This window comes from Nicotiana tabacum, chromosome 2, assembly GCF_000715075.1.
Source record: "Nicotiana tabacum cultivar K326 chromosome 2, ASM71507v2, whole genome shotgun sequence".
NCBI lineage: Eukaryota > Viridiplantae > Streptophyta > Magnoliopsida > Solanales > Solanaceae > Nicotiana > Nicotiana tabacum.
In genome coordinates this window covers 98,692,409-98,704,577 of record NC_134081.1, presented here as the reverse complement: position 1 = coordinate 98,704,577, position 12,169 = coordinate 98,692,409, and positions in this window count along the sequence as shown.

The following is a 12,169-nucleotide window of genomic DNA, read 5'->3' as shown; positions in this document are numbered from 1 at the left end:
CTACAAATCATGTTTGCAGTATGTTTGGAATATGACCGGTGAATACGAATTCCAGATCTTTAAAATGCAACGACAAATTGCGGCAGTGCAGGAGAAATTAAAAGAGACGGAAGAAGAAAAAAATAGGTTGGAAGAGAAATTTAAGTGGTTGAAGGAGAGAATAATGGGCGATAGTGACTAAACAAACACATGTATGTGTTGAGTGTAGTATTTTATCTTTATGTTTTCCGTGTCATGTATTTTCATTAGTTATACCAAATTTAAATTATGTTAAGTTGCTATATTTGTGTTTGTGTTGTAGTATTAAAATAACAAAAAACCCGAAAAATAAAAATATAATGCGCATATAATATAAACAATAAAATTTGTTGCTATTATTTACTGAATGTCATATGTACATAAAATCAAAAAAGTCAATGTGTCCCACATCCTATATGCTTTAAAGCAGACGTTGGCCTGAGGCTCATCCCATCCCGCCTGGCTACACTATCAGGATCATCCTCATCACGTCGCCTCTTTATCGGAGGGTGCGTTGCAGCATGATCGTCAGTAGGGCTGGCAGGCTCGGTAGAAGGGGCCGTCGGTCCAACAGTAATCTATAGAATAATAAGATATTTTAGTATATGAAATATATATTAGTAATGTACGTGTTAAGTCACAAAAATTTAAATTGTCTTACCATGATCTCGGCGGGCTCCTGAATATAATCACAGCCTCAGCCATGTCAGTATCGCACAAAGTGGCCTCCGTGATGGGCGAGGATGATGCCTTAAAAAAAAGGCTTTAGATATTTATGGCTAATCAATGAGATAAAAACAAATATAAATAATAGTAATACAAACAAACTTGCGCCTGTGAAAGATCCTCAGCATCCCTCGATGATGAGCCATAACTCAGTCGGCGCCCACTATCCACATCTCGTGTCGGACGATCATCAGCAACCGTCGATGGCTCTAGAGGACCAGGAAAATACTGATCCCACTCCTGTCGCGTAATGGTCGTGCCGCGATCAACATTGGAGCTAACGGGGTCACCTGCGAAGTCCCTAGAGTAAGCTTAAGGATGAATGACAGCATACCACTAGGAGGATGTCTTGCTCATGGTGGTCACCCGGCTGATCAACTTCAACATCCTCAACATGTGCCTCAACGCTCCCTTGATGGGGACCACCTCCTCGCGGACCCCCACGACCTCGTGGGACACCCCTACCTCGTGGGATACCCTTACCTTTCTGGGCATGCCTGCCACGTCGACCACGTTCTGGATCCACTACTGGCCTATGATAGTACTGCTCTGGCGCCACATAATCAGCCTCGTATCCTAAGCGCTCATCATCTCGGGCTCGCCTCAATGTCCGAAAAGTCAGATTTGTAACTGCCGATCATACTCGTGCAAAGCGGCTGCTCCCTCACCGGTATGCTGCTGCATCTGTAGTCCTAACTGGTAGAACAGATATAGGCCAATAGCCTGCACAACATGTAAAAAATTAATTACGGAACACTAGGTTAACGTTATAAGTAAGTATACCAAATAACATACCAGTGCTTCGTGCCTCCCGGCGTATGGAACGTACCGACCGCCAGCGCGATGAACGGGATTCCCAATGAAAAGTCGGGTAACGTTGCGGTACTAGCCCATATACTCATGATCACCATCCGTCCGGTCGGGTGGAGGGGGGAATCAGGTCATGCCGCTGGTCCCAAGTATTGATCTGCGCCTCTAGCCATGCTACATATGTCTGGTCCACCCTGGAACGATCATCCCGCTAGTAATGTGTCATATGCCAAGCGGGCGGTGGAGGTACAAGCTACGGTCGACCAAACTGGCGAAGGACTCGCTCGGTGGCATGATGCTCGACAATATCGAGACACATCAACGGAACGGAAGAGCTCCACATAATTCGGTCGGTCGAGCAATAATCGGGCAAACCAGCTATTAGCTCATCGTTGTATGGCCTCCAAATGAACTATTAAGTAAAAACAGGAACCATGAGTATACGCAACATATATAAAGCCAGGCCAAGTAAACTTAAGTATACATTTACCTATGTGCCCTTCAGCAAATTCAACAAATCCCTGCAATAGGGGAGATTATGTCGAGCCTCGTACTCGCGTCCATATCCTTTCCTATCAACCCACCTCCTAGCTAAAGGGAGAAATAGAGGTGGTGCATCCAGAGCGAAGGGTGGTAGAGGTGGCTGCAACTGCAAGAACCGCTCCGAGGCCCAAACCTAATATACAATGTGGACGTAAAATTTAAGGCATATATTTACTAGGTATGTTATAATGAAGAGAGTATTTGACTATGTTTTCACCTGCAGTAGCGGAAAAATCTGGCAACGTCTCGTTGGGTGCCCATGCTCGCCCGGCACATCTGCATGTACAAGTAACCAAGAACAGCAGCACCCCAGATGTAATCATGTAAATCATCTAGCCGCTCAGGATGATGAAGAAATCTCAAGCTGACTAGGTTTCCCGAAGTGTTCGGGAACAATACCCCTCCAAACATAAGCAGCAACATCAACCTCGTGTACCGGTTAATATGAAGCTCCAGTGTATAATCCGTAATGTCAGCATGCATCGCCTCCAGATGCAGCCGGACGGGCGTCAACTGCAGACGGCTAGCCCCAACCAATGCAGCCTCATTCGCTGGCTGGAAATCGGTGAGCCGTTGCAACATCTCCAGGTACTGCAAACCCGTATACTCTCTGATGGCATGCGGCAAAGTAACAGGATGTCCATCAACCGACATCCCATACAGAACCTCCACGTCCTGAAGCGTGATAGTGGCCTCGCCAATGGGCAAATGGAATGTGTGCGTCTCTGGTCGCCACCGCTCTATCAAAGTTGTGATCAACGACCAATCCAGCTGCAGCCGGCCGATCTCAACAATCCTATAAAAACCCATATCCTGAAGGCGTCTGACTATACGGGGATGGAGATGGTGAGTCCTAAGAAAGTCCCACATATCGTCTACTCTTCTGGCGCGGAACGTCTGGGCCAATAATTGTCCCTCCCATATGTAGGAAGACCTATGCTCGGCTTGTAGCAACAGTAGCTCTAGCGAGGCAGGTCCGGGATGCAAAGGCGGAACCTCCAAGACGACTACTGTAAATTGAACAATATTAATTACATTATTTTTCTTTTTCATTGCTTAAATATATTGCAATACCTTTAATATTAAATTTTATTCGATATTTTTACTATATTGTTAATTAGGTTGATACATTTTCAATATTAAAATTTATATTTTATATGTTAGTTTTATTATTTTATATGTTTGTTTTTTGTGTTTGAACTATCAACTTTTTCAGATATTTTTGGATTTAACGGATAATTAAATGATTAATTTCAATAACTACAAAGATACTACGCTAAAGGGAACTACATTTTACGACGCTAAAAGGGGCACTACATTACAAATACGAGCACTACATTAGGCCACAAGATACCACTACAGGGAACTAAAGTAACAATTTATCTATTTTACTAGTCTTTTAGGAAATAAATAATCTAAACCAGATAAAAATAATAAATAAATTTAATCACAATACAATCATGTAAATACATATACCACAGTAAAAAGTAACTAATTAATATTTCTTTTAACAACTAATAACAATTTCTCTATTTTACTAATATTTTTAACACATTAATACTATTGTCCGGATAAAAAATAATAAATTAGTTAAATCGCAAAACAATCACAAAATAACATTGAGCACATTAAAGACAACTAATATGTATTTTTTTATTTGAGTTTTAATAAAAACTAAGTCGGAATACCTCGATTTAAAGTTTTTGAAAAGTTGAAGATTTGGTGATTTGGAGCCGAAACGAGCAACCCACTACGAGATAACGCCTTAGCTAGGACGTGGGACCGTGAATCTATACTTTTTGTGGGACCGGTGAGATCTACTCGAGCTTTTTTTCATCAACAATGGGGGAGGGGGGTTTGTATTTGTTTAATTGGGGGGGGGGGAGACGAGACTGGTTTGGTGGGGAAGGGGACTGGACGGCTTTTTATGAGGGTATAACGCGTTATATTAAGACGCTATACTATAGCGTCTTAATATTAGGCGCTATACCTTCACGCTCTTTTCAGGTTCAAATATAGTGCCTTTTAAAAGGGCGTTATACTTAACTGGGCAAACGGCCGTTAAGGTATAGCGCCCTTTAAAATGGTGTTATATATATTATGGTCACCAGTTATTTTTTCTATATATTTTGGTTCTTTGAGTTCAAAAGAACCACATTTTTGTTCCGGACTCCATTTTCAGGTATTGATGTCATTTTCAGGTCTTTCGTAACTTTTCATAAAACGATTTATAAAATTATACTACTCATCTAATTGACTGTATGTGTCCTAGATTTTGTTCGTATATTATAATGGTACACTTCTATTTTTTTTTATTATTTTGTCATTTGTCTTTGCAGTCTATCGTCTAGCATTGGCTAACCAGTTTTCGGACCGATAATCGAAAAATTATCAGCATTTGCAAAGTTATTGAAAAATAGCCATGATTTTATGTGAAGATAAAATATGGACAAAAATACCCTAGCTGAAACACGAAAAGTTCCAGCATAATATGTTAGATTATGGAGCTCCTACGTATAAAGTATAAACTTCAAGCATATTATGTTGGAACTCCAACACATTATGCTGAAATATCATATGTAAATAATTTGAACTGCAGCATATTATGTTGGATTTTTTTCGGATTTTTAAGGGTATTTTTGTTCAGATTTTATCTTTACATGAAAAAGTGGCTAAATTTCGATTACTTTTAAAAGCTATTTTTCAATTACCAATTATAAATCGGGCTATTTCTGATTTTTCTCTGAAGTAATAGACCATTGTGAGGATGAACCTTCTATTAAAAAATGACATAAATATAATATTTTTTAGAATGGTCTTTAAATTTGACCCCGCTTGTCCTACGGGCAGAATTTCAAGGTTAAAAATATTGGCAAGGGGCAACACGTTCTGCCCCTTAAAGTTGAAGTTGAACTTGAAGTTTAGAGCAAGCATGGAAAAAAATTCAAAACTGTCACGACCCCAAATTCTCTCCGTAGAATGTCGTGATCGCACCTAGTCTCTAAGAATGGGTAAGCCTAACAATATGCGGAAACATTAAATAAAACTTAGAATCTCAAAACTCGAACAATTTCATAAATAGAATCTATAAACACAATGCGTACAACTCCTCAAAACCTGGTGAAATATAAGTCACAAGCTCTAGGTACAGTGCTGGACAACCCAATACATCACTGTCTATAAAAGTATAAAGAAATAAGGAAGAACATGATAGAAGGGGACTCTGAGGCCTGCGGACGCGGGCATGCGTACCTTGAAGTCTCCAATAGCAAGCTCAACGTGCTAGTGCTGGGACAGATAATATATACCTGGATCTGCACAAAAACATGTGCAGAAGCGAATTTGAGTACACCACAATGGTACCCAGTAAGTGCCAAGCCTAACCTCGGTAAAGTAGTAACGAGGTCAGGTCAAGGCCCTACTAGAGATAATAAGAAACAAGAGAGAAGATATATTTATACAATGATAATGGAAAATAAAGTGAAACAATAAAGAATTTACGGAAAATTAACAACACGAAATCAAGGCAGTTAATACAACACGAAGGAAAACAAGGATTTTTGTGCCTCGTAGTCTCAAATCATAAAAGTAACATACAGTCTTTCCTTATAAAACTAACTCACCTCATGTGTTTCAACACCCAGACATTATACCACCGCATGGGTATCAATAGTAACATCGGTATGATAGAAACCTCATGCAAATAGTAACAACAACACGGCAGAAACCTCGTGCAAACAACCAAACAATCCTCTCAACAATAATACGAATGCCAAAATATAACAACTCAATAAAAATGATATTTCACAACTTACACTCTGCCTCAATAGAAACCATGACTTTTGCAACTCAATACCAAACTCAACAACAAAATACTCCAAGAACAACAATTTCAAGTAAGGGTTCAACAGTTAAATAATGAATACGGAATAAAAGAAAACAAGTAATTCAACTAAACATGTAGGGCAATTTGCAAATAAGAGATACAACAAGTAGACATGTGAAATTAGACTAAACATGATGTCTATAACATATTGAAGTAACTAAATTAAAGAATGAAAGGAAACTACATAGAAAAAATCCAGAAATTTTATATTTAGCCCGTGTACGCACTCGTCACCTCCTGCACACGGCTTTCACATTTCACAATCATCACAACAATACCAAATCCTAAGGGAAATTTTTTTCACACAAGGTTAGACAAGTCACTTGCCTCAGACCATGCTATATCAATCAACTAGAAGGTCTTTCCCTCGTTTTTTCAACTCCGAACGGCTCGAATCTAACCAAAATAATTTCATACTATAAATATAACTATAGAAAACTACTTTAACTAGTGAAATTATGATCTTAGCAAAGAATTGAAAAATCGTCCCAAAAAGTCAACTTGGGCTCGCGTCTCGGAACTAGACCAAAATTATAAAATCCAAATACCCATTCGATACTGAGTCCAACCATACAAGAATTATCCAAATCCGACCTCATTTCGCCTTTCAAAATCCAAAAACTTAGTCTAAGAACTTCTAGACTTGTTTCCAAATTTTTCCAACTCAAATCCTTAATTACATGCTAATAATAATGATATATTAGTATAATTTAACCAAAATGGAGTCAAGAACTCTTACCCCAACAATTCCTCTGAAGATCCTTCAAAATATCGCCTCAAACAGAGCTCCCAAAAGCCCAAAATGAATTATGAACACAAACCCTCGAATTTTCCCTTTTCTGCCCAGCGACTTCCGCTTTTGCAGCCTTTGGGTCGCTTCTGCGACGCTGCACCTGCAAAAAACCATCGCAAGTGAGGATTCCACTTAAGTACAGGAGTTCCACTTCTAAGAACCATGGCTCGCACCTGCGAGCCCGCTTCAGCGGAGAAAGAGACCACACATGCGGTCCTGCCCAAAGCCCCTCCTCCAGTTCCGCTTCTGTGGAGGAAATGGCCGTGCCTATAGAGGCGCACCTGCGCCTAGGTGTCCGCAGTTGTGAGCCCAGCCCTGGGCTCTCATTTCACTTATGCGCTTCACCTTCCACACCTGCAGTCAACCCTCTGCAGGTGCGATGACACCAGCAGGCCTAGGACTTCAGCAATAAAGCTAAGTCCAAAAATTGTCTGAATTCGATCCGAACCATACCCGGGGACCTCGAGACCCTGTCCGAATATACCAAAAAGTTCCAAAACACATAACGGACCTAGTCGAGGCCATAAATCATATCAAACAACACAAATTCTACGAATCACAACTCAAATTCAAGACTATGAACTATGAACTTTCGAATTCCAAAACGCACGCCGATACATACCAAAACAACTCTGATTGATACCAAAATTTGCACACAAGTCATAAATGACATTACAGACCTATTCCAACTTCCAGAATTGGGATCTGACCCTGATATCAAAAAGTCCACTCCCGGTCAAACTTTCCAAAAATCTTCCAACCTTCCAACTTTTGCCAATTTATGCCGAAATGACCTATGAACCTCCAAATCAACATCCGAACATGCTCCTAAGACCAAAATCACCGTACGAAGATATTGGAACCGTCAAATCTCCATTCCGGAGTCATCTTCATATAAGTCAAACTACGGTCAACTCCTACGACTTAAACTTCCAACTTAGGGACTATGTGTCCCATATCACTCTGAAACTATACCGAAATCAAAACCAAACACCCCGACGAGTTACATAACCATAATATAGCATAGGGTAAGCATAATTTAGGGGATCGGGGCTAAAATACTCAAAACGACCGGCCGGGTCGTTACATCCTCCTGCTCTTAAAATAAACGTCCGTCCTCGAACGAGTTTAGAGACATACCTGAAGTGGTAAAGAGATGAGGATAATAGCTACGCATATCATGCTCGGCCTCCCAAGTTACCTCCTCGACTGGCTGATCCCTCCACTGAACCTTTATTGAAGTAATGTTCTTCGACCTCAACTTTCGAACCTGCCTATCCAAAATGGCCACCGGCTCCTCAACATAAGATAAATCCTTGCCCAACTGGACTGAGCTAAAATCTAACACATGAGACTTATCGTCGTGATACTTCCGGAGCATAGAAATGTGGTATACTGTATGAACTGCAGCTAGACTAGGGGGTAGTGCAAGTCTGTGGGCCACCTTTTCAACCCTCTCAAGAATCTCTAAAGGTCCGATATACCTAGGCTCTGCTTGTACTTCTTCCCGAACCTCGTAACACCCTTCATGGGAGAAAGCCGGAGCAAGACCCGCTCCCCAACCATGAATGCAATGTCGCGAACCTTTTGATTCGCATAACTCTTCTGTCTAGATTGGGCTGTACGAAGTTGATCTTGAATCAATTTAACCTTTTCCAAAGCATCCTGAACCAAGTCTGTACCCAATGGCCTAGCCTCACCATTATGCCCGCCATTGTCTAGTGCGCCTCTTGCATGGGGTGCTTTCAGTGGTCAGTCCAGCCGATCAGGCCCGAGCCAGCCACATCAGCCACGTCCTCCGAGACCTTATTTTGAGTGTGGTGACACTCGTCATATGGTGAGGGATTGCCCTAGACTCAGGAGGGGTGCACCTCCACCGACTACTCAGGCTCCGTGTATTCCACCGGGTCCTCAGGCTTCTCATTCCATGGTCTCTACACCAACTGCCACTCCACCTGCACAGTCAGCTAGAGGTGGAGGTCGAGCAGGTAGAGGTCGCCCTAGAGGGGGAGGCCAGGCTAGATATTATGCTCTTCCTGCTAGGACGGAGGCAGTTGCATCAGACTCAGTCATCACAGGTATTGTTCCGGTCTGTCATAGAGATACATCAGTCTTATTTGATCTAGGCTCCACTTATTCCTATGTGTCTTCTTATTTTGATCCATATTTGGGTGTATCCCATGATTTTTTGAGTTCTCTTCTCTATGTGTCCACACATGTGGGAGATTCTATTATTGTTGACCATGTGTATCAGTCGTGTTTAGATGTTCTTGGTGTTTTTGCGATCAGAGCCGGTATATTGTTGCTCATTATGGTAGATTTTGATATTATTTTGGGCACGGATTGGTTATTGCCCTATCATGCTATTCTCGATTGTCACGCCAAGACTGTGACGCTGGCTATGCCAGGATTACTATGGATAGAGTGGATAGGTGCATTAGATTATGTTCCTAGTAGGGTTATCTCATTTCTAAAGGCTCAACATATGGTTGAGAAGGGGTGTAATGCTTATGTAGATTTCGTGAGGGATGTCAGTGTTGATACTCCTACCATTGAGTCAGTTCCGGTAGTGAGGGATTATCCAAATGTATATCCGGTGGATCTTCCGGGCATGCCGCCCGACATGGATGTCGATTTTGGCATTGATTTATTACCGGGCACTTAGACCATTTCTATTCCACCTTATCGTATGTCCCCAGTAGAGAGAGTTAAAGGAGCAGTTGCAAGAGTTGCTTTATAAGGGCTTGGGGTGTGTCGCCTTGGGTTGCTCCTGTCTTATTTGTAAAGAAGAAGGATGGTTCTATGCGTATGTGTATTGATTATCGCTGGTCAAACAAGGTTACAGTGAAGAACATGTATCCATTTCCATGTATTGATGGCCTATTTTATCAACTACAGGGTGCTAGATTGTTCTCTAGGATTCACTTGCATTCAGGCTATCATTATTTGAAGATTAGGGGGCCAGATATCCCGAAGACTATCTTCAGGACTCGGTATGGTCATTACGAGTTCTTTGTGATGTCTTTTGGGCTGACCAACGTCCTAACAACATTAATACACTTGATGAACAGTGTATTTCAGCCATATCTTGACTCATTCATCATTGTGTTTATTGACGACATTCTGTTATACTCCCGGAGACAGGAGGATCATGAGCAGCACTTGAGGATCATGCGTCAGACCTTGAGAGAAAAGAAGTATATGCAAAATTTTCAAAGTGTGAATTCTAGCTTGATTCGGTGGCATTTTTGGGTCATGTAGTGTCGAGTGAGGGAATCAAGGTGGATCCGAAGAATATTGAAGTCGTGCAGAGTTGGACCAAACCGTCTTAAACTACAGATATCCAAAGTTTTCTTGGTTTGGCGGGGTATTACCGTCGATTTCTAGAGGGTTTCTCGTCTATTACAGCACCTATGACTAGATTGACCCAGAAGGGTGCTCCGTTTAGGTGGACAAAGGAGTGTGAGGAGAGCTTTCAAAAGTTCAAGGAAGCTTTGACTACAGCCCCAGTGTTGGTGTTGCCTTCGGGCTTAGGGTCATATACTATGTACTATGATACGTCGCGTATTGGTCTCGGTGCGGTGTTGATGCAGGACGGTAGGGTGATTGCCTACGCGTCTAGAAAACTGAAGGTGCATGAGAAGAACTATCATGTCCACAACCTTGAGTTAGCAGCTGTTGTTCATGCCTTGAATATCTGGCGACACTATTTGTACGGTGTCCCTTGTGAGGTCTATACCGATCACCGGAGTCTACAACATCTGTTCAAATAGAAGGATCTTAACTTGCGACAACGGAGGTGGTTAGAGTTGCTTAAAGACTATGATGTCACCATTCTATATCATCCCGGGAAGGCCAATATGGTGGCCGATACCTTGAGTCACAAGGCGGAATGTTTGGGAAGCTTAGCATATCTACCGGTAGCAGAGAGGCCATTAGCCTTGGATGTTCAGGACTTGGCCAACCAATTTGTTAGATTGGATGTTTCTGAGCCGAGCCGAGTTTTGGCTTGTGTGGTTTCTCGGTCTTCTCTTTATGATCGTATCATAGAGAGTCAGTATGACGACCCTCATCTGCTTGTCCTCAAGGACACGGTTCAGCACGGCGATGCCAAGGAGGTCACTATTGGGGATGACAGTGTATTACGGATGCAAGGCGGGCAATGTGTGCCCAATGTAGATGGATTGCATGAGTTGATTCTCTAGGAGGCTCATAGTTCGCGGTACTCCATTAATCCGGGTGCCGCCAAGATGTATCAGGACTTTAAGGCAGCATTATTGGTAGAGGAGAATGAAGAAGGACATAGTGAAGTATGAAGCTCAGTGCCTAAACTGTCAGCAGGTGAAGTATGAGCATCAACGGCCAGGTGGATTGCTTCAGAAGCTAGAAATTCCATAGTGGAAATGGGAGTAGATTACTATGGATTTTGTTGTTGGGCTCCCTCAGACTCAGAGGAAGTTCGATGCAGTTTGGGTGATTGTGGATAGGTTGACCAAGTCAGCTCATTTCATTCCAGTGGTGACTACTTATTCTTTAGAGCAGCTAGCTCAGGTTTATATTTGTGAGATTGTCAGGCTTCATGGCGTGCTAGTATCTATCATCTATGAATGGGGTACGCAGTTTACATCGCGGTTCTGGAGAGCCGTGCAACATGAGTTAGGTATTCGGGTTGAGTTGAGCACAACATTTCACCCTCAGACGGATGAATAGTCTGAGCACACTATTCAGATATTGGAGGATATGCTTCGTGCGTGTGTGATGGAGTTTGGGGGTTCTTGGGATCAGTTCTTTCCACTTACGGAGTTTTCCTACAATAACAGTTATCAGTCGAGCATTCAAATGGACCTGTATGAGGCTTTGTATGGTAGGCAGTGCCGGTCTCCGGAGGGTTGGTTTGAGCGCGTAGGAGTGGCCAGAATACCACTTGAGGCTGGAAGTGCTGAATGAATATGGCGGCTCACATATCCCCTACCATAGCAGACTGCAACTGGGGCACGGGCACCATTATATGTGCCAGAATCTCAAGGCCTCTTGGCCTCCCTCTTCCCTCTTTCTCAGGACCACATACCCTCAATATCTCCTAGCGATCCCCACTACCTTCTGGTATACGATGTCCATCTCCAACTCTCGGGCCATGCTAAATTTGATGCCGGGGTTTAGCCCCTCGATAAATCGATGGACTCACTCTCTAACAGTAGCAACCAAGGCTGGTGCATGCCTAGCCAAATCATTGAACCAGACCGCTTCAACACGGTCATAGAACCTTGGCCCAATTGCTCAAACTCTGCGCGCCATGCATCTCTGAGACTCTAGGGAACAAACTCCCTCAAGAACATATCCGACAACTGAGTCCAAGTGAGTGTAGTTGCCTCGGCTGGACTACCTAACTCATA